Source organism: Meles meles, chromosome 20 (assembly GCF_922984935.1).
Source record: "Meles meles chromosome 20, mMelMel3.1 paternal haplotype, whole genome shotgun sequence".
Classification (NCBI taxonomy): Eukaryota; Metazoa; Chordata; class Mammalia; order Carnivora; family Mustelidae; genus Meles; species Meles meles.
Genome location: NC_060085.1, coordinates 50692567 through 50714316, shown reverse-complemented (window position 1 = coordinate 50714316; position 21750 = coordinate 50692567).

The window sequence follows — 21750 nt, the reverse complement described above, 5'->3', positions numbered from 1 at the left end:
TTATAACTTTTTGAGGAACCTCCATACTATATTCACAGTGGCTGCACCACTTTGCATTCCCACTAAAGTACAGGGGTCTCCTTTTCTCCATATGCTCCAACACTTCTTGTTTCTTATGCCGTTGATTTTAGCCATTCTGACAGGTGTGAAGTGACCTCACATTGTAGTTTTGATTTGCTTTTGCCTGATGATGGGTGATGTTGAGGATCTTTTCATGTGTCTGTTGAGCATCTGGATGTCTTCATTGGAGAAACGTCTGTTCATGACTTCTTCCCATTTTTTTAACTGGATTATTTGGTTTTTTTTCGGTGTTGTATAAGTTCTTTATAAATTTTGGTTACTAACTCTTTAACTTTTTTATTGTTTCCTTTGCAGAAGTTTTTATTTTGATGTAGTCCCAATAGTTTAATTTTGCTTTTATTTCCCTTGCCTTTGGAGACATATCTAGAAAAATGTTGCTACAGCAAGTGCCAGAGAAATTACTACTTGTGTTCTCTTCCAGAATCTTTATGGTTACTGGTCTCATATTTAGGTCTTTAATCTGTTTTGAAAAAGTTTGTATTTTGTAATATTATTATGAAGATCCAATGATAACATATATGGAAGTTCTCATTGTAGTGGTTGGCAATGTAAGTGCTCAAAATGGTTAATAATTAATAAGAAAAATATCTATATGCTTGGAGCTAACTGAAGGCCTCAGTGAACAACACTGAACAATTAGGCAGTAAAGAATACTAGCACTCACATGCTTCCTGGGTAGATGACACCTGTCTGTGCTATTGGAGATTTTCTCCCACCCTGTTAGAATTGCCCCTGGCAATTCAGTAAAAAACCTGCTTTCCCTTCTGTCTATAAAAACACATTACTACTCTTTCAGTCCAGGCCTAATTACCATGGATTGTAACCTTATTTTCTCTTATGGAAATAATCGATAATTCTCAGTGTGCAAAGATATCTACTTCCAACTATGACTTTATCTGAAAAATCATTATTTTAATGATCATACCAGCTTGCTTTCTTCCTTTTTGCCAACATCATTTTTCACAAGACCATTGCTTTAGGTGACTTAGAAAAATCAATTCAAGGGAGAAAATGCAGTGTCCAGAGGAGGCCAGACTAATGGTAGATGGTGCCCAAAGCAAAGGCTTCTGATTACCAATCCACTGAAGTGGGTCTTGGGATTGAAAACAAATCATTCAGCCAATGGCTGTCTTATCAGTTTGTTTGTAAATTGGGTCTTTTCGAGTCACAGGGCATTTTGGAGCTTTAGCTGTACTCCTAATGTGCTTAGGAGACTTGGATGAAAGATGCTGATAGTGTTCCTGGGAGACCAGGTCATTTGAGTGATCACCTGCTGACTTTTGTTAATGTAGGCTAACAATCAGGAGAATTCAGTTGGAGGAAAAAAATCCATTTGCTGTGTCCAGCTACGCTGCTTAGCAGAAACACCTGTGAAAATTCCTACTTGGTACCTGTAAGAAGCTACTATAACAATCCTTTGAATAACAGCTGCTGAGCAAATCATTTATTATAATATTATTACACATAAATACTAATGTATATGATATACTCCATATATACATTATATATATGTATACCCATATGTATAGCACACATATAATTCACACATATGAGTAATATATATAGGAATAAATAAGGTGGAAATCAATTTAAAAGGATGTGAGAAAAACACCATAATTGTTGCGTAATCCTAAAATCCGCTTATCAGAAATAAAACACTAAAATTGAATTGTTTCAAGAACAGTAGCCAAAGTCTTAGATTTTGTAAGCATAACACTTCAATTCTAAGGCAACTCAGTGGGTAGAGCTGCTCTCTAGTACACCTGCATTGATCGTTGTGGTAGCCACTAGTCGTAAAGGGCTACTGAGCACTTTAAAATGTGGCTACTTCAAATTGAGAGGTCCTATAAAGTATAACATGCAGACTGGATTTTGTAGACTTAGTACAAAGATAAGATTGAAAATACCTCATTAATATTTTTATGTTGATTTTGAAGTAATATTTTGGATATATTAGCTTACATAAAAAATTTATATTTCAAAAGATTCTTTTTACTTTTTAATGTGGCTTCCAGAAAATTTGAAATTACATATTTGGCTTACATTTGTGACTCACATTTTCTTTCTTTTGGGCAGTGCTGGACCAGAATATCATTACTCAAAATGATGTCCTCAGACTAGTGACATCAGCATCCCCTGGGAGCTTACTAGAAATGCAGAATCTCCGGCCTTGCCCCAGAACTCTTGAATAGGCATCTTCACTTAACAGGATTCCCAGTTCATTCATATCTACATTAAAATCTGAGAATCAGTGGGCCATGTGTGGTGGAACTAGAGTGAACTGATTAAGAGGAAAGTACCTTGTCTTAACTGTAATGCCATTCTGACTTCAAGTTTCTTTGGTGTGTCTATATTATCATCGTTCAGAGAGGTCTTCCAAGATGCTCTGTCCATGATTTTACAATGGAAATTAATGGGAAAAATGTAACTCAAGTCGCAGAAAATTCACCTTATGATCAATTTTTTAGGAGTAACTCTTTTGGGAAGCAAAACTTTTCTGTAGTTGATGTTGACTTGGTTCTGCATTGTCCTGCTTGGTGGTAATTGAAGAAGGGCAGGACGAGGCCTTCATCCTCACCATTTCTCCCCCTTTCATCTTTAGTCTCAACTCTAAGGTGGGATAGGCTTTCCGTGATGGTACTCTCCATCTTCCTTCCCCCAGTATCTCCCCATCTCATTAACCTGTGCCATTTATGACACTTCTCCCTTGCTGAAATCCATATTACATGCTTACTGTCGCCTCCTCGGTCCACTAGAACACAAATTCCTGAAGGACAAGGAGATTTCCTCATTCATCTCTGTAATGACTCCTGACACCAGCCCCATTCAAGTTAGGCGACACTTCCCAAGTTAAGAGTATAGTCCCCCCCACCTTCCCATCATAACTGCTCCACTGCACATAAAGCTACACGTGTGGCAGTTCTCAGGCCACTTCACTTCTTACCACCTGGCTACAAATTTGAGGGTTCCCACTACCCCCCTCTGGTTTGATAATTCTCTAAATGTGTCACAGAATTCAGGAAGGCAATATACTTAGAGTTTTATTATAGTGAAAGGTTGCAAATTGGAACCAGCCAAAAGAAGAGACACATAGGGTGAAGTCTGAGAGGGCCCCAATTGTGAAGCTTTCATGTCCTTAGGGACAAGTCACTCTTGTGGTACATCGTGTGTGATGGTCTTCAGGGTATCGTGCCAACTAGATACTCTCCTGAGCTTCAGGGTTTGGGGTTTACACTGGGGTTTCATTATGCGGACTATGACAGACTCAGTTGGCCATGAGGTTGGACTCAATCTCTAACTCCTATCTTCTCCCCAGAGGCTGGCTGATATCCCATGGCTCAAAACCTTAATCTTCTAATCACCCTTATCCTGAGTCCTTGTTAGCTTAAACTATCCAGGGTCTCACCATAAGTCACTTTGTTAACATAGAGCCAGGTGTGGTTTATGTGGTTTCATATAGAGCCACGGTTTTAATAAAATACCCTTATTATCTGGGAAATTCCAAGGGTTTAGAAGCTCCGTCTCAGGAACTGAGGACAAAGGCCAGTCGGGTTCTTTATGGCACAGGAACCTCTTAAACCTTAATGTCTCTGGCCGTGCTTGGCAGATGGTGAGGACTCCTTCAATATTTGAATAAATGAGTTTTCAGTGTCTAACATGGAACCTGGCTCTGAGGGCTAATAAAACTTTGTCACTAAAACGGTCATGCTTTTAATTCTTCAGTTAGACATACTGTCTCAGAGTTTGGCCAGAGAGTCAACCTTCTTAGCAAGTAGCCTTCTGAAGCCTCACGGAGGTGCAGCATTGTGAAACAGATTTAATTACAATAATGGAGATGAAGAATATAAACCTTTCACTACTTCTTTTAATGTCGGTGCCTTGTTAATGGAGGGAAATGAGCTCTATAAAATGACTGCAAAATGGTATTTGAGATTTTCTCTTATAATTAATTATTGACAGTTTAAGCTCATTGCACATATTAGGGGGGAAAAACTCCAATTAATTCTTCAAGAACACTCCCATAGGTTAGCTTGTTCTTTTGATGATTCATTTGCTGTCCTTAGAAATAAAACAAAACAAAAAACACTGCTCTGTCAAGAAATTGTTTTTATATACTTTTTTGATTCCAAGATTATTGGTTGGAATAGCTAAAATGCTGCCTCTGTCAGCAGCAGTGAGGAGAGAAAAAAAAAAAAGAAGAAGAAGAAAACAGGAGTTTTCAGTTTAAATAAGATTAAACCAGGCATGAGATTGAATCGGTGGCCTAATGTAGGTTCAGAACCCCTGATGATTTCTGTGAAAATGAAGGAAGTTGGCAGAAACCGAGAGAGGATTTGGAGTACAGGATAGCGTACACTGCGCAGGGACACATAGGCTTGTGGTTTGGGAAGCAAGCTCCCATCTCTTGTGAGTCTAGGTCAAGCTTCTCCTGGAGTTCTGGAGGAATAAATGAACTGTGCTTTCATGTTTCTTTTTTTTTTTTTAAGATTTTATTCATTTTCTACAGAGAGAGAGAGATCACAAGCAGGCAGAGAGACAGGGGGAAGCAGGTTCCCTGCTAAGCAGAGAGCCCGATGCGGGGCTCAATCCCAGAACCCTGAGATCATGACCTGAGCCGAAGGCAGAGGCTTAACCCGCTGAGCCACCCAGGTGCCCCTGCTTTCATGTTTCTAACCTTGTTCTAGTGCCTGCTGGGTTAAGTGATTTGGGGTGAGCAACCTCCCCTCCTGACATCCGCTTCTGTGAAATGGGAGAATAGTTCCTCTCTGGAAATAGTATCTACTTGGCAGCGTTGCTGGGATGACTCAGTAGGGCTGTGCACGGAACGCCCATCGGGTATGGCTCTGAGCTGCAGCTTCACCACCAGCAGTTCTCTCCTTTTGGATCTGCAAGTTTTCTCACGTCACACTCCTTTCAACTGAGGAATGTGCCCGGGGAAACAATTCCCTAGAAAATTCATGGCTGCAGAGTTGTCTTGGAAGGACACGTGTTTTTCAGGTGCTCTCCAGAGAAGCGAGAGAATTCCCAGCGGCCCACTTCGCTAGCCTCTGCTGCTGGGCGATTTCTCACACGTGTTAGTTTCTCCCCATCAGTATGTGCATGAGAGATTCTTGTCTGTGCACATGTGGTCAGTAGTTCAGGGGGGACATGAAGGGCAGGCACAGGAACCCTGGCGCCTGCAGACTGTCTGATGTGAAATGAGCATGGCCTTTCCTTGTCCTCTTCTTTTCAGAAATGACCTTTCTTCTTCGCTCTTCATGTTCACACAGAATCAGTTCTAATCAAGGACTTTGGAGTCAGGCCGAACTTGAATTTTCTTCACCTGCCTGCGTATGAGTTTTCCCATCCATAGGAGGAGGAGAGCTCCTGCCTTCCCTGGGGTGGGAATTGAAAGGAGAATCCTCTGCAGTGTCCAGCCTGGTCCTTCCTGACTCTGAGACTCTTCCTTCTCAGTTGTCCTATCACAGGAGCACCGGTTCTGGCCCCCAGTGACTTTCCACATCCTGGCTCTTGACTTTCCCATCTAGACAGTCAGGTGGATTGGTGACCGAAGAAGCCACACATCCCATGATGTTATGTACTGGGTCTGTGATTCCCTTTGAAATATTGCAGGGACATCCTAATATCACCTGTGTATAAGTCAGTGTAAGTAACATACTAGATATAGCTAGAATTTTGATTAAGGACTTTTCTAAAAAAAGATTTTCTTGATTTATTTGACAGAGCACAAGCAGAGGGAGCAGCAAGCAGAGGGAGAGGGAAAAGCAGGCTCTCTTCTGAGCAGGGAGCCCAATGCAGGACTAGATCCCAGGACCCTGGGATCATGACCTGAGCCAAAGGCAGATGCTTAACTGACCAAGCTACCCAGGCACCCTTTCCTTAAGAATTTAGACTGTAGTGTGGTCAGCTACTAAGTATCGTTACTAGAAAATGTTCTACTCCAAGGATGCCACTATCTTTAGTTCTGAGTAACCCAATATTTTACCAATTGGTCCAATAAATAAATAAATTTATTGGTGGATATAGTTGTTTGTTAATCAACATAATGTTGATAGAAATGAATTCTCCTTTTTAAATTAACAGAATTCTGGGGCACCTGGGTGGTTCAGTGGGTTAAAGGCTCTGCCTTCAGCTCAGGTCATGATCTCAGGGTCCTGGGATTGAGCCCCGCATCACATCGGGCTCCCTGCTCAGCGGGGAGCCTGCTTCCTCCTCTCTCTCTCTGCCTGCCTCTCTGCCTGCTTGTGATGTTTGTCTGTCAAGTAAATTAATAAAATCTTAAAAATAAAATAAACAGAATTTAAATTGTATAGTTTGACTAAAATATCTTATGTATGATATCTATTTTTTATCTCATACTGTGATATTTCACCCAAGGCACACTGCTTATTTACGTTACGTGTATATGCATATGTGTGAGTGTGTGTATGTGTGTACATACAGTCCACCTCTTACAAAGCCAGAGCATAAGAATGTCAGTGAGGCTTGTTTGGATCCTCATTGAATGGCTTGAGGTAATCTGAATATAAACTAGGCATAGATATTAGATAAATATTGCTAGATGTCATAACGGTATTACAGTAAATTTTCTCTAATCCCTCACCTATTAGAGATATCCCTTTTAGTACTTACAAATCAAATGACGTACCTTGTATCTGGGACTTGCTTTTAAAAATTGCAGCCACATCTACCAAGGACAAAAAGAAGAGAGATGACAAAACTTAAAACACCAAATACCTAGGAGGATAGATAAAACAAAATTGACAAAATACAAATAGTTGCTGGCAATGGGCATGTAGGAAATGATTATTCTCTCTTCATTTACATATGTTTTAAAATTTGCATTAAAAATAGTCTAATGGGGAAAAATACTCTCGTGGGGTCTCCAATTTGAATACTTAGGGAAGGTGTGAGAAGCACCTGGTGCAACTCGGCATTTCTGGGTGCTGATGCTGACTTGGGTTATTGTCATGTCTGCTCTTAGTTAACCTTTTGTGAGAACCTCGCGGTTCGGATGTCTAAAACTGCGGTGAGCGGGGCTACGGGAATGTACAGAACAGCTGCGCAAACTAGTCTGGCCTGTTTGCTAACACATTTGTGCTTAGAAATGTGTGAATAAGGCACAATTTGACCTGAGACTTGTTTTTGTTGGAATTTGAAAATGAGGTTATGGGTGGGTAACTGGTGGCCACCCGAAAGAAGACCTCAGAACTGTGTACAGATGGGCTTGTGCCATTTCTCGGCAGCGTTGCTCAGAATGGAGGGGCTGACTTAGAGGGAGCTGAGCCTGAGGAGTTAGCCCCTGTGGCACAGGTCGACAGGGGGCAAGAGAGAGGGAAGGGAGTCATGGGGTCCCACACAGAAGTCACGAGGGAGCACTGCACTGCGACCACGGGTACAGCATGCGCCTGGCTAAGGGAAGTCTAGCCTGTGTGCAAACGGGGGCTCCACAAAAAAGAAGTAAGTTGGGAGGCACTGGGGGGCCAGCCGTGGGTGGATAGCTCAGGTTCAGTAGAAGAGAAGTAAGTGTAAGGCCTCAACAAGACCCAACCCCATCAGGGGAATGCACTTTATTTAGAGAGGAATTCTGCTAGCCAGAGGAATGCAAGCACCCCTCTACCCCTACTCAGTAATGACGTTTAATCATTGAAGGAATTTGTAGGGCATGAAGTGGGAAGGAAAGAGCTAGAACTCATTACTAGAGGGAACAAGGTGAGACTTATGTTCTGGAAATGACAGAAACTCAGTTATCCATGGGTACTCAGGTCAGAATGAATAAAGTATCCTGAACTATGAACCAGGTCTCCTTAGATCCCTCTCTGGCCAATGATCATATTGGTCAGTAGGAATTCAGGGGACCAAAGGGTAAAGCTATTAGGTGGATTCTAATTAGAACTTGCTTCCAGTTGCTTCTCTTCCACAGACCTCTCAGCGTGGCAAAATAATTTGTTGGGATATTACTTTGTGTTTTCTTTCCCTGCAGATTTCATTCTTTCCAGACCTTTTGTTTAATTCTTTTGGCTTGAACAGAGGTTGTGTTAGTAAATGATAGCATACATTTACTTGCCTTTTCCCCTTTCCCTTTGGATTTTTGTTCCCCCTAAAGGCCAAATCATTAAAAAGGTGATGCATTACCAAGGGAGATGTTGCCAAGCTGAAAGGAGAGATGCCTCCAGAGAAAAGAGAGATTAGGGGTCTGCAGAGCCTGTGAGCAGTGGAGACTTATGACTTGCTCCCTGATGTTGCTCTGGGGAGGTAAAAAAGTCTCACCAGGAAAGGCAATTTGGAATAAGCAGAAAAGAATGCTCGGAGACTCCATTGGAAAATTATGCATATCACTTTACAGGTGAAAGTTTGCAACTCAGTAAATTGTAACTAACAATATTGCAAAATAATCCTTGTCTCTATACATGCAAATTCCGTCCAGTGGGATTGTTGCTGGTTTAGATAATGGTATTTGTAGTTCTATCCATGGCGATCGCTGGAGTGTGACATCCTGGTTAGGTCCTTCAAATACGAAGTTCAGTCTGGCACACACGTGTGTATCACACTTTTTACTGATACCAGGAAAGGGAAGTTGCAGAAGGATTTCTGAACAGAGGAGTGACACGATCAGATGTGCACTTCAGGACAGTGCTTCTGCCACATTTTTGTCCATGTCAGTCTACTAAGGATTTTATTAAAATATGTGATCTTCTTCAGATTTCAAAATTTGTAATTTTAACAAAACTTTCAGGTGATGCTGGTATCCACTGTTGGTACCTGGCTCACACTTTTTGTACCAAGGGTTTAAAACAGGGATCTGCAGGTGTGCCTGGGTGGCTCAGTGGGTTAAAGCCTCTGCCTTCGGCTCAGGTCATGATCCCAGGGTCCTGGGATCGAGCCCCCGCATCCCTGCTGAGCAGGGAGCCTGCTTCCCTTCCTCTCTCTCTGCCTGTCTCTCTGCCTACTTGGGATCTCTGTCTGTCAAATAAATAAATAAAATCTTTAAAACAGGGATCTGCAAATTTTTCTGTAAAGGCCAAGAGAGAAAATATTATCAAGTTTGTATACATCACATTTGTTGGTGCTTCACTCTACGATTATAACATTAGAGCAGCTATCAATAATACGAAAATGAATGATTATGGCTGTGTTCTAATAAAACTTTATTTAAAAAAAAATACCCCAGAGTCTGGATTTGGTCCATAGGCAATAGTTTGCCAATCCCTGATTTAGAAATATGATTCTGGCAATACTGTGTAGATGGATTGAAAGGATGGAGGGGAGATAAGAGACAGGCAGCCCAGTTAGTGGAAGAGATTTTGATGGAAGCTGATAAATGCTTAGACTATGGCAGAACTTTGAGAAACCAAAAGCAGGAGTACAATTGATAGGACTTGACCGGGATAGATAAAATGTGCAGAGCTGACCTCAATATTGGATGGGTTTTGGGTCCTCCAGTAATAAAATAAAGTATGACTTTTCAGGGACACATTTTGGGAGGATTCGTTTTTTTGTCTGTTTTGTTTTTTTTCTTAGGATATGACAGCTTTTGTTACTGATGTCCTTGATTTATGAAAGCCCAGACAAATTTAGGTTCCTGTTAATGATGCAAAATTGGGAAAATTTTATATGAGGTTTCAGGTTTTAGGGGGAAAAAATCTCATTTCAATTAAATCTTTCTACTAAAATATGAACAGATTTGTTTTCTGTATTATAGTTTTTAGAGTTAAAGAATTGTATGCCACTTAGAAGTGAGTTTATCACCAGCTCAGTGACCTCTGGTAGGTGATAAGGTATATTCAAGAACAAACAGTATTACATATCTGTAGCAAGTATTTATGATTAAAAAGTGAACTCAACAGGGGCAGCTGAGTGGCTCAGTCAGTTAAGCATCCAACTCCTGATCTCATCTCAGGTCTTGGTCTCAGGGTCATGAGTTTGAGCCCAGCATGGAGCCTACTTAAAAAAAAAAAAAAAAAAAAAAAAAAAAAAGTGAACTCAGCAGACAGATCTCAAGCTTAAGACATGGAGTGTTTTTGGGGGGAGTATAATGCAATGCCCCTAAATTCAGTAATAAAAGAGTTAAATGATATCTCAAAGTAGTGTTGCTCCAATTGAGTTGTATAGAATAGTGAGAAATTAGTCTTGTCAAAAATTCAGGAAGCATTAGTTACCTACTTTCAGCATTCAGAATAAGGGCTTACTGATCCATGATCCAAAACCATTAGGAAACTGATGAAAGTGAAAAATCCCATCATCATATTTAATTTCTAGCTTATCTTCAATATTCTCCAGTTGTCCCTATAACATCTTTTACTGTTTATTGGTTTTAAAATCAGAATCTGATGGTAGTTCTGTTTGCTTGTTACTTCTTGCAGTTCTGTGTTCTCAAAATGGCATCCCTTGGACCTCCAGCACTAGCACCATCGGAGAAGTTGTTAGAAATGCCACTTCTCAGATCTTACTCCAGATCTACCAAATCCAGAACTCTGGAGATGAGACCGAGTACCCGTGGTGGTGATCCTGAGGCGTGCTAATATTTGAAAACCACTGCTTGCATACAGTTTGACTCTCAGTCTTGGTGATAGTATCACCTAGGAATCTTCGAATGAAGACACAATGTCAGTTAGAACCTCTAGGTGTGAAGCTCAGGCATCAGTATCTCTGAAGCCCATCAGGTGTTTCTCCTGTGCAGCCAAGACCCCTCCTTTAGTTTCTTTTGACTTTGAACTGCCTTCTTTTATTTAATGACATTGACTTTATCCTGCTAGGTGTTTTGTAGAAGGGTCTATGGTGTGTATTTGATAGGATGCCTACTTTTTGTAACTTTATTGGTATTCCCATTTCAAAGGAATGAAAGGGATAAATCACATATCTTTTCAAAGGCTTCTAAAAATCGCTTTGGGCTTGCATATTCCTTGTGGTAAAATAGATAATATCACAACCATGTCTTTGGGCTTGTTGTTATTGTTGTTTATTTTCAACCAGGTACATCTCTCTGTTACCTCTTTTCCCTGTCTTTCTCGGCTAGATTATTACCACTCTGGCTTCCAGTGCTATTTTTCATTTTTAAGGTGATTTTTTGTGTGGAACATCTCTTGAGAATTTTGCCCTTCTCTTTCTGGGTTTATCAGCTATCTGCTGATAGCATGGACTCACCCATTTCTCTTACTTTATTTTTCTATTTCACACTGTGTTTTGTTAGAGGATTTCTTTTTAGTATCTCATCTGGCCATCTTGTGTGTCAAGTGGTAGCTTTGTTGTCTTAGATTTTTTTTTTTCCCTCCAGCCAGTCAGTACAGATTTGCTTCAATGCCAGCGCTGAAACCTGTTCTTATGTCATCTGCCTGACAGTTACACTGAGGTTTTGGGGGGGGGTCTTTTCTTTGCTTATTTAGATTTGTAGGGCAAAACCTGTTGACAGTTAAATATGTTTCTGCATTCTCACAGAAATCTCCACCTCTCAACAGATTGACCCACTTTTTTTTAACCCAAGATGCAGTAACTCTATGATGTTACACATGCGTGTTACCTGTATATGAAAATAAATCAAGGCATGTGTTCTACCAGTTTCCATCTACTAATTTAAAGGCAATTGAATATAATGAAGTATTGATGACTCATATGCATACAGAATTATTGTTCAAAAAAGTTTTAAATTCTTTCTTAGTGACAATAAATAGTATTAAAGGATAATTTTCACACACAAAAAAGCAAGCATGAATACAGTAAAGATTTTACTAGTGCATGGTTAGAGAGCGAATCAGACATTTTTTATAATAGGCTCACAGGAGAAGTCTAAGAAGTACACATTTATGTGAAATAGAAGATTGAAAGGAGACTGCAAATGAACACCAAACAGGTTTAGGTTTTTGTGTTTTTGTTTTTTGATCCATGGGAGAAGAATGAAGTCAACTGGACCTGTACCAGACAAAATATTTGCAAGTCCTTGGGTCTGGTTTTTCAACACTACCAGTTATACCTAACTTGCAGAGCTGTAATGAAGCTCAAGGGCAATGAAAGGCTAAAAGCAGATAACCCAAAGGAGTATGCTCAAAACATTGCAGTGTTTTCTATTAGAGCCCAGTAATTTTTTGCAATTCCCAAATGTCCTTACAGAAATAACATTTGTAAAAAGCTTGATGTCCTGTAAAATGCTTACAAATACATGCTTTGGAGAGGCATCTCAAACTTGTGAGACAGCTTGGTGGTATCTTCTCATAGTTGACCTCAGGGAGACAAGCTATGATAGCACATAGTGTGGGACAGGTAGGTAGGTGCTCACAAATCTGTAGCTGTTCTTAGGGATGCAGCGTTGGTGGCGGTTAAGAGCTAGGACTCTAGAATCATGAGGGTTGTGTCTCAATTTTCTCATCTGCACAATGGGGACAAAATAATGCCAGTGTTCTGGAGTTATTATGAGGAGTAAAAGAGCTAATTTGTAGAAGGTGCTGAGGACAGGGACTGGCTCAGTAAATGCTGTCTTTGTTGTTACCATTGCTTGGCATTCACCTGTCAGAGAGGAGGTCCAAAAATGGTGCCTAGATCCTTCGCCGCCAAACCCATGTGCATCCTTTGCAAAGATGATGCATTGTGAAGGGTGACATATTTTCAAATTTGACATTTTTTTCCCCATTTTGGGGATCAAGCTTGTTTGCAGAGAGAAGGTTTCCTATTTGAAGCTGGGAATGTTGAGTGGTACTTGAGTAAATATTCCCCTCTGACTCTCCTTTCATCTTGCAGGTTGCATGAGTACTTGGTTTACTGTAGTCAGCCAAATCTGAGCTATGCTAATGCCCAGTCGTTAGCACTCGGTGTCTGCTTGAATGGAATCCGAAAATAAATATTTCTGAGCTCGCAGGCTGATGCTTCAGTGGCATCAGGAACCTGGCAAGAGGACAACAGAATGCCAGTGTCAGGTCTTGGCTATGAGCCGTAGGAAGTGCTTGCTTACAGCAATTCTATGAAGTGATGGTCATGTCCGTTTATGGATGAGAACAAATGTGGCCCAGGGAATAATTAACTGAGTAACGCTTGGGTTTCAGTGCTGGTCTGACTTTAGTAGATGACTCTCTGGGCTCTCCTGCCTTCTGCTCAGAATCTCAAAATAGTAGATTCCATATAAACTATCATCAATGTGGCTAATAAGGACGAAAGAGTAAGAGACGCATCCAGGAACAGAACCTATTTCCTAGAGTAACAGGCTTAGCTGTTGGCAACGGGGCCAGAGCTTTGGTGAAAGAGTAGACTTTGGTGCTGATCCTTTTAAACATTGAACTGGAGCTCCTGAAATCCTCCTGGATTAGGAATTGACAAGGCTTGGTGTGGTACTAAAACTGGGAGAGGGACCCACATGGCCTCAGCAAAGTTGGTCAGAGAATTGGGAAACTTCTAGAGCCAATCCAGGTAAAATGATAGGAGTGGAGAGTTCATGTGAGTCCCCCGTTCACCCAGCCCCAAGAACAGAGCTCACCAGAGGTCACCACTATGGTGGCAGGAAAGCCCACTAGTATCTTGGCTTTTAGAGCTCTGTTGCTTGCTTCATGGGAGTTTGGGGGCAAAGAAACCAATGTAAGAATTTCTTTTTCTAAAAGAATGTGTTATGCTGTACAGACGTCAGCAGAAAACATTTTCATTATCACAGCTGGGGCTCAAATATGGTGTGTTTTTGATTCCAAACCTGTATGCATCTCCATCCATTCAACATTCTGTCCACCTGTTTAGTTGCCTAGGGCTGCAGTAACAAAATACCACACATAGGCTGGCTTGAAAGACAAATAAACAAAAGTGTGTTCTCCCTGTGGTAGAAGCTAGAAGTCCAAAATCAAAATGTTAGCAGATCCAGACTCCCTTTGAGGGCTGTTGGTGGGGATCAGACTTCTGGAAGCTCCAGACGTTCCTTGGTCTGTGGCAGTACACCTCAATTTATGCATTGTTTCTTTACATTACTACCTTTCCTCTGTGTCCTTGTCTTCACACAGCATTCCTGTGTGTGTGTGTGTGTGTGTGTGTGTGTGTGTGTGTGTGTGTGTCCAGATGTCCCTCTCCTTATAAGGACAGTAATCATATTAGATGAGGGTCCATTCTAATGGCCTCACGTTAACCTGTTACATCAGCAAAGACCCTATTTCCAATTAAGCTTACATTCACAGTTACCTGGGGTTACGACAACAACATACCATTTTGGGAAATAGAGTTTAACCCATAACAACATCTATTCCTTTCTCTGGCTCCCTTTCATTTTCCAGGCCTCGTGTTTTCTCATCTGGTAATTATTTGTTATTTTGTCTGTGCATCCATCCTTCTGATAAAAAAACAAATAAACTAGTGATGGCCTACCATGTGTTAGGCATTGAGCCCACACAGGTGCATGCAAGCACTGGTCCATAAACCCAAAAGAGACACAAAAACAAGTAAACAGATGGATAAAAGAAACTCAAACCGCCCTTAGTATTATGAAGGAAGGAAATAGAGTTGAGGCAGGACAGGAGGTTCTCCAGGGTAGTCTAGGATGGTTTCCTGGAGGAGGTGACAGGTGAAATGAGACTGAAAGGACAGAAGTGATGCCATCCAAAGCCTGAGAAGAGTGAATCTGGCTAAAGAAGAGTGAGAACTAAGGGCCTGAGGCAGGGACCAGCTTGATACATTTGAGGACCAGAGAGGTAAGGAGTGTGGCCTGGGAGTTGGGGTAGGACAAAAGCTTGAGTTGGAGATTCAGGCAGACTACAGATCTTGCAGAGCCATGGAGGGAAATTTGAATTTAAACTTAAATTAGCAGCTGACCTACATCATAAGACCAACAACATGCTAGTAATAATGATGAGAATTTTTTATTATCGGCTATGTGCCAGGTAGGCAACGGAGTACTTCTCACATATCTCCCATATGGCCCCTCATCCTCAACCACAAACCTGCAAAGGAGGTATTTTGAGAATTGTAGGGTGTTGGCCCATGCTTCTCTATACAGAGCACGAGACCTATTCTAGACACAATGCTCGGCCCTTTGGGGATGTGTTGATGGTCCCTGCCCTCACGTTACATACAGTCTAATAAAAACATCTGTCAGTCGGTGACCTACTGGTAGCCTGATGGCACGACAGCAACCTCCTAACCACTCTGGGCTTCACTGTCTTCCGTGTGTCAAGTGGGGAAGTCACAGTCTCCTCCTTACAGGGTTATGGTGAGTGGGAGCCGTCCACAGTGCACACAAGGCGAAAGACAGCAGGACTCTCGGTAAAGCCTGTGCAATGTGAAATGAAAAGCCTGTGCAGAGGAGGGTGAGATGAGCCTTGGAAGAACAGTGGCATTCCTCAGGCAGACCAAGAAGGGGATGACACAATCTGATTGCTATTAAGACTAACACGTTACAATCCTTATTATTAAAATTAAACTTGAGGAACTAGTGTGCCTGCCATGATGGAAAGAGGTTATCTGCTGTAATTTGACTTCTAAACTTTGTATAATCCTTGGTAAGAAGCGTGTTACGACACCCCTTACTGGTCACAATTCTGCATCTAATTTTAGTAAAAATGAGAGGGCTGTAGTAAATAGAGACTCATTCAAGGCTTTCTGTTTCCAAGACTGTAGGGTTGTCTTGTCTTGTCTTTTTCTTTCTTTCTTTCTTTCTTTTTTTTTTAAGGTGTATATCAACTTGCCCTCTAGTGACAGTATTTTGAATTTCACTCAAATTTCAGAAGACAAGTCTCAGGCTGTCCGGCTCCTCCACAAAGTAATTTGCTGTTTATTGGAAGCCTGTTGTGTGTATAACTACCAAAGTGACCTCTGTGAAGCGTCGTTATTGTGGGGCAGTAGGCACCTGCCAGATGGCAATAGGTATCATCACTGGCAGATAAAGACCCGGGACTCTAGGCAAGTTGCTTGCATTCAGGATAGGGTCTCCTCACCCCTGAAATGAGGATCGTGTGTATTTACTTCTGTTTCCCCTACCAGAGTGTGAGCTCTATGAGGGTGGGTGTTTCCCTTGCTTCCCTACCAATCCCCAGAGCACAGAGCAGCACCCCGCGTGTCGGAGACACTTTCTAAGTATGGTGGAAGATGGAATGGGCAGAGAAAAGTCTGAAGATGGAAAGCCATCAGTTACAGAAATCCCTGGTCGTTGGGTCAGGCAGATCATGGGTGCTTCACTGCATGATGGCATCCTTCCTTCTCTGGCTATTATCCCTTCCTTTTTATTTTATCTTAGAGCCCAGGCTACTCCTCTGGGCTGTTTTCTTTGATCTTTCTGAGCAGAAATTTAGAAGAGGAATAGGGAACATAGAGTCGAGGATGGTACTATTTTATGTCTGAAAGACAAGAAGACATTAGTACTCTTCCTTTCTGGTTGATGAAATACTATGTTTAACCCTTTCCTGTAAATAATCATTTATTTATCTCTGTAAGGTGCTTTGCTGCTAAATCATTGGTACGTGGCTCATGAGGAATCCTACAAATTTAACTGCGTCTGTCTCCTATCTTTTCACTGTTCAGCGTAGCTTAACTCAGCAACATCTCAGGCTTTCAGAAAGAATGTTAGCTGTTTTTTTCCCCCTAGTCATCCTATTCATAATTGTTTTCTTCCTTTCACCAAAGATTTACTGCTAACTTATGCTTTGAAGACAGGACCTGGGAGGCCACAGAGATGAAAGAAATGTGATCACACTTTTCCCTGCTGACAGCAGAACGTGCTCATCACTCACACTTGAAAAAGCATCATCATCTTCAAGTGCCTTCTATGAGCATTCAAGCTATGGAATAAGGGTGAGCCAGGAGAGGAAGGAGGCAATTCTTAATGTGCTTTTTAAAGTCTTAAGAGTTGAAATCCTTCTTTAAACAGTCACCCCATTGGAGAGAAGAGAGCATGTCTTTAAAGTTCCTACCCAGCTTCTTAAACCTTTAAGAGTTTTATCACGTCGGGGATGATAGTGAAAAGATACCCTTTGAGAGGTAGGGGTGAAGAATAGATATGGATTTATCCTTTTGCTCCATGACATTCTGCTGTGCAGAAACAAGTAATGCTTCCCAGGGAGCAGAGGAAGAAGTTCAAACTTCTTAACCTTGCGTTTCAAAGTTTCTAGAGCCCAGCACCAATTTGTCTTTTTGAACCTATCTTCTAGTATCCTCTTTATGGTGTTCCAGTCCAACTGTCCTTCCCGCTAGCCTCCAGCTATGCTTTGTGCTTTCAAAATTTAATTACCTTTTTTTTTTTTTTTTTGGTTAGGGAAAGATAGAGTTATAGTTGTTGGAGGAGTGATCTGAAAGTACAAAATAGGAGATAGCATTTTAGTTCTACTCTTGGGAATTAATGCCTCTTGGTAGTTGTCATATTGTTTCTAGTTCCTAAATATGTCCATGTATAATTACTGTGTTTATAACTTTTTAAAAAAAATTACAAAAGTGAGGGGTGCTTGAGTGGCTCAGTGGGTTAAGCCTCTGCCTCTGGCCCAGGTCATGATCCCAAGGTCCTGGGATCCAGCCCTGCATCGGGCTCTCTGCTCAGCAGGGAGCCTGCTTCCCTCTCTCTGCCTGCCTCTCTGCCTACTTGTGATCTCTCTCTGTCAAATAAATAAATAAAATCTTTAAAAAAATCTTTAAAAAATTACAAAATTGATTAATCAGTTAATCAACACTGATTCCCTCTCACCCTCACCAGAAGTAACCTTTGGTTTCATGGCATAAGGTTAACTTTGTACATGGGGTTTTTATACATTTATTTTGGTTAAATAGCATCATCTGATGTGCATTATTCCATAATTTCCTTTTTTTCCTCAACTGTATTTGTCGATGTCTCGCCATGTTTTTCCAAGTAGTTCAAATTCATTGCCATTATTTTCACACTTTTGCAAAGTGGCAGAGAAGATGAATATAGTTTTTCTTACAAATGTGCAAGGATTCTCTTGTGTACCAGAGGTGGTCATTGTATCTATGCAAGTGTTGATGGAACTGCTGACTCTCCCTGTCCCTTTACTCGCTTACTTGCCTGAATAGAGTGAACAAAGAGAAACATTTCTCGGATACTCTCTCTCTTCTCCCTTAAATTTCGCAAGTGTAGGATTCCCTTTATTCTTTTCCTCTCTTGTGGACTCCCAATCTGTGTATCAAGATTCAACTGACATAACATATATTGGATAGTCTTCTCATTTGACATTTATGTTGATTTTGACTATTTTTGCTTTACTCATTCATGTTTCTGCCAGAGTGAGTCGATGACCTTAGAAGGCACATGGCCTGCACACTCCTTTGCAGTCTGTAGAATTCGTCTCTGGTCCATGGTGAGTGCCTCGAAGAGCAAAGTCTAGTCTTTCTTGAAGCTTAGGTACTAAAGTCAATTGAAAAGTGAATATCCAGGATAGTCAAAATCACCCTTGATTTTTTTTAATTGCCCACAATTTGCTAACTCGAAATAAGCTCACTCGGCTATTTTTTTTCCCTACTACATTAAACCCAGTCAACACTTCTTTGTTTGATCAACAGATACAGGCACTGGTCCCCTTGTATGACAAATATACATTGTAATTTTTAAACTTATTTCACCTAGCATGTGACATACACATGTTTCTCTGGGGAGAGGCATGCAGGAAATGTAACTGACAGTGGATACAGTAGATAACCTCTCATCTCATCCTTCTCCTGGGACATTCATGCTTGTGGACCAGAGCAGAAGGAATCACCTGCCTCCCCTTCATCTCTCCCACACCCCAACACACACACATGTACCGGGTATGCTTTGTCTTATGACCTTACCAAAGATGTTAAATAATGCTTGGACGAAGCAGGTATTCAGCACAATGACAGGGGGAAATAAGCTCCTGCTTCCTTGATGAGACCAAATCCAGCAAATAAGGCAATAGGGTAGCTGTTCTGTAATCAATCTCCTAACACTCCCTGGGATTTGACAGAAATAATTAAGTCCCAAACACTTTTCTGAAGGTCATTTATCCTCTGCTGTTGTGGGGACCATTTTATTTCAAAGTTCCTGGATCCAACCCTGGTGGGGAGTTGATAATAGAGGAAAAATTGCCTTGCATATGTACAGGCATAGTCTTCTGTGCCTCAGGCACACATAGACCTAATTTGTTCTCAAAGTACATGAGATTGCTCATTGATTGTTTTAAGACACAGGTTTTATGTTTATTTAGATATGGCAAGGCCCGTAGATGAGGAGATAACACGTTTGAAATGACAGTTTGTTGCTCACAGAGGAGGGGGCACACCAGGCCTTGAGGGTCCACCCAGGGGATGACTGGGAGCGATAGTTCAGGAGGCAGAGGGATTTGGAGAAACTGTGCTGGAGCCTTTACTGAGGTTTTTGTGGGAAGGAAGGAATGAGGCACAATAAGCAAGATTTAAATCGGCTAGGTTGAGTAATTTCAGTGGGCTCTGGAGTATAGAGGTCATACCTAGCAGTCTGACTCCTGCCCTGGGGTAATTATAGCAGGTGGATAGTGGGCAGAGTGTGGTAGCCCGTGAAGGCTGTGGCAGGGGTGCAGGCTCTGGATGGGTTTGTTTGCATATGAAAAGTGAGCTTGCCAGTGAGTTCTTTGCTGTCTTAGGGAATTGCTACCCTGGGAGGGTCAGCAAGGCCCCAGATATAAAAGCATTAGAAAAGAAAGTTTTTAAAAAATGGTTAATACAGTGATGATCTTCGTGGTGGTATTTCCCTGTGTGTGACTTGGTCTCAGGTATCCACACACTGTGTGACCTTCTATGAAGGATACAATGAGCTGCCAACAGGGGAGCAGTGCAAAACGCCACAAGTCTGGATGTCAGTGATATCGACGTGGGAAAAGCTACTGGGGAAGGCAAGCATCCTGAGTCCTACAGGTGTCCTTCAAGTTTACTCCCCTTCCAAACTTTCCCTAAGATGAAACTCTTAAAATGTTGTCCACTGTGTGGGTGGCTCAGTGGGTTAAGAGTCTGCTTTCTGCTCAGGTTATGATTCCAGGGTCATCCCTGCTGGGCAGGGAAGCCTCCTTCTCCCTCTACCACTCGCCCCTGCTCATGATCTCTCTCTCTCTCTTTCTCTCTCTCAAATAAATAAATAAAATCTTTTAAAAAATAAAAAAAGATATGTTATCACTTGCTGCCAGTTTAAGAAAAGCAAACAAAAAAACCCAACCTGGTTTAGTCTGCAAACTTGTGTTATTTTGTTACCCCTCTGTATTAAGATATTTACAGTTTGAATGCAAAACCAAGTGATCTTTGCCCTCAAATTGACTTCCTCTCTTGGGGTCCAGAGATTTGTAAAATGGCATTACCATCTGCCCAGAGAGCAAACACAGTAATTTGGGAAACACCTTTGACCCTTCCACCCTCTCTATTCCTCTTGTGATTCTACATTAAGTCCTATTACTGTCCCTAAGTCTTTCTCTTATCCATATGTCTGTGTCTATTTCTTCTCCACTTCAGGATCACTTCTTTTCTTGTCTGACTCCTTATAGCTTCTTGATAGTCCCTTCTCTTCTCAGGAAAAAGAAAAGAAAGCACAAACCACCAAAATTAGGAATAAAATTAGGACATTACTTTCAACCCTACAGATATTAGTAGAATAAGAAAAATCCTCTGAAGAAGATTGATACTAACAAATTAGACAATTTAGACAAAATAGAAAATTTCCTAGAAAGACACAACTTACCAAAAATATTAAGAAAAAATAGAAAAGCTGAATTGATTCTTATCAAATAAAGGCACTGAATCAGGCGGAAAAGAACCTTTTCACAAATAAAAGTCTAGGACCAGATGGCTTACCTGTTGAAGTCTATCATTTTTTTCTTTCGTAAGGAAGAATCCTAATCCTACACAAGCTTTTTCAGAAAGAAAAAGAGGAGGGAACACTTCTTATCTCCTTGAGAAAGCAAAATTAAGTCATCCCCAGAAAAGAAAGCTGCAGGCCAATATCCCTCGTGAACATAGACAAAAATTCTTTTTTTTTTTAATATTTTATTTATTTGACAGAGAGAAATCACAACTAGGCAGAGAGGCAGGCAGAGAGAGAGGAGGAAGCAGGCTCCCTGCGGAGCAGAGAGCCCGACACGGGGTTCCATCCCAGGACCCTGGAATCATGACCTGAGCTGAAGGCAGAGGCTTTAACCCACTGAGCCACCCAGGCGCCCCTAGACAAAAATTCTTAACAAAATTAGCAAATCACAGCTAGCGATATATAAGAAGGTTTGTATACCATGACTAAATGAGTATATGTAAAGAATATAAGGTTGATTGAACATTTGAAAATTAATTAATGTATTATAGTGTACTGATAAAGAACAGAAACACATAATCTCAATACATACAGAAAAACACTTGAAAAACTAACACCTTTTCATGGTAAGAGGAAAAAAAAATCTCAACAAACTTTGTAGAGAGGTCCTTCAAATTAATAAAGCCTGTCTATGAAAAGACCCTAGCCTACACATTTTTTAATGATAAAAATGGAATCCTTCCCCTTAAGTTCAGAAACAAATAAGGCTGTCCACCCTGACCTCTTCTGCTAAACATTACTGGATCTAGTCAGTGTCAGAGGAAGAAAAAGTAATTAAAGCCATGCAGTTGGGATGAAAACTCCTAAGAAATCTACCAAATGGCTAAATAAGCAAGCTTAACAAGAGAGCAGGATTCTAGATGTGTACACAAAACTACTGTATCTCCATATACCAGCCAAAAATCCAATCTAAAAATGACAACAATTCA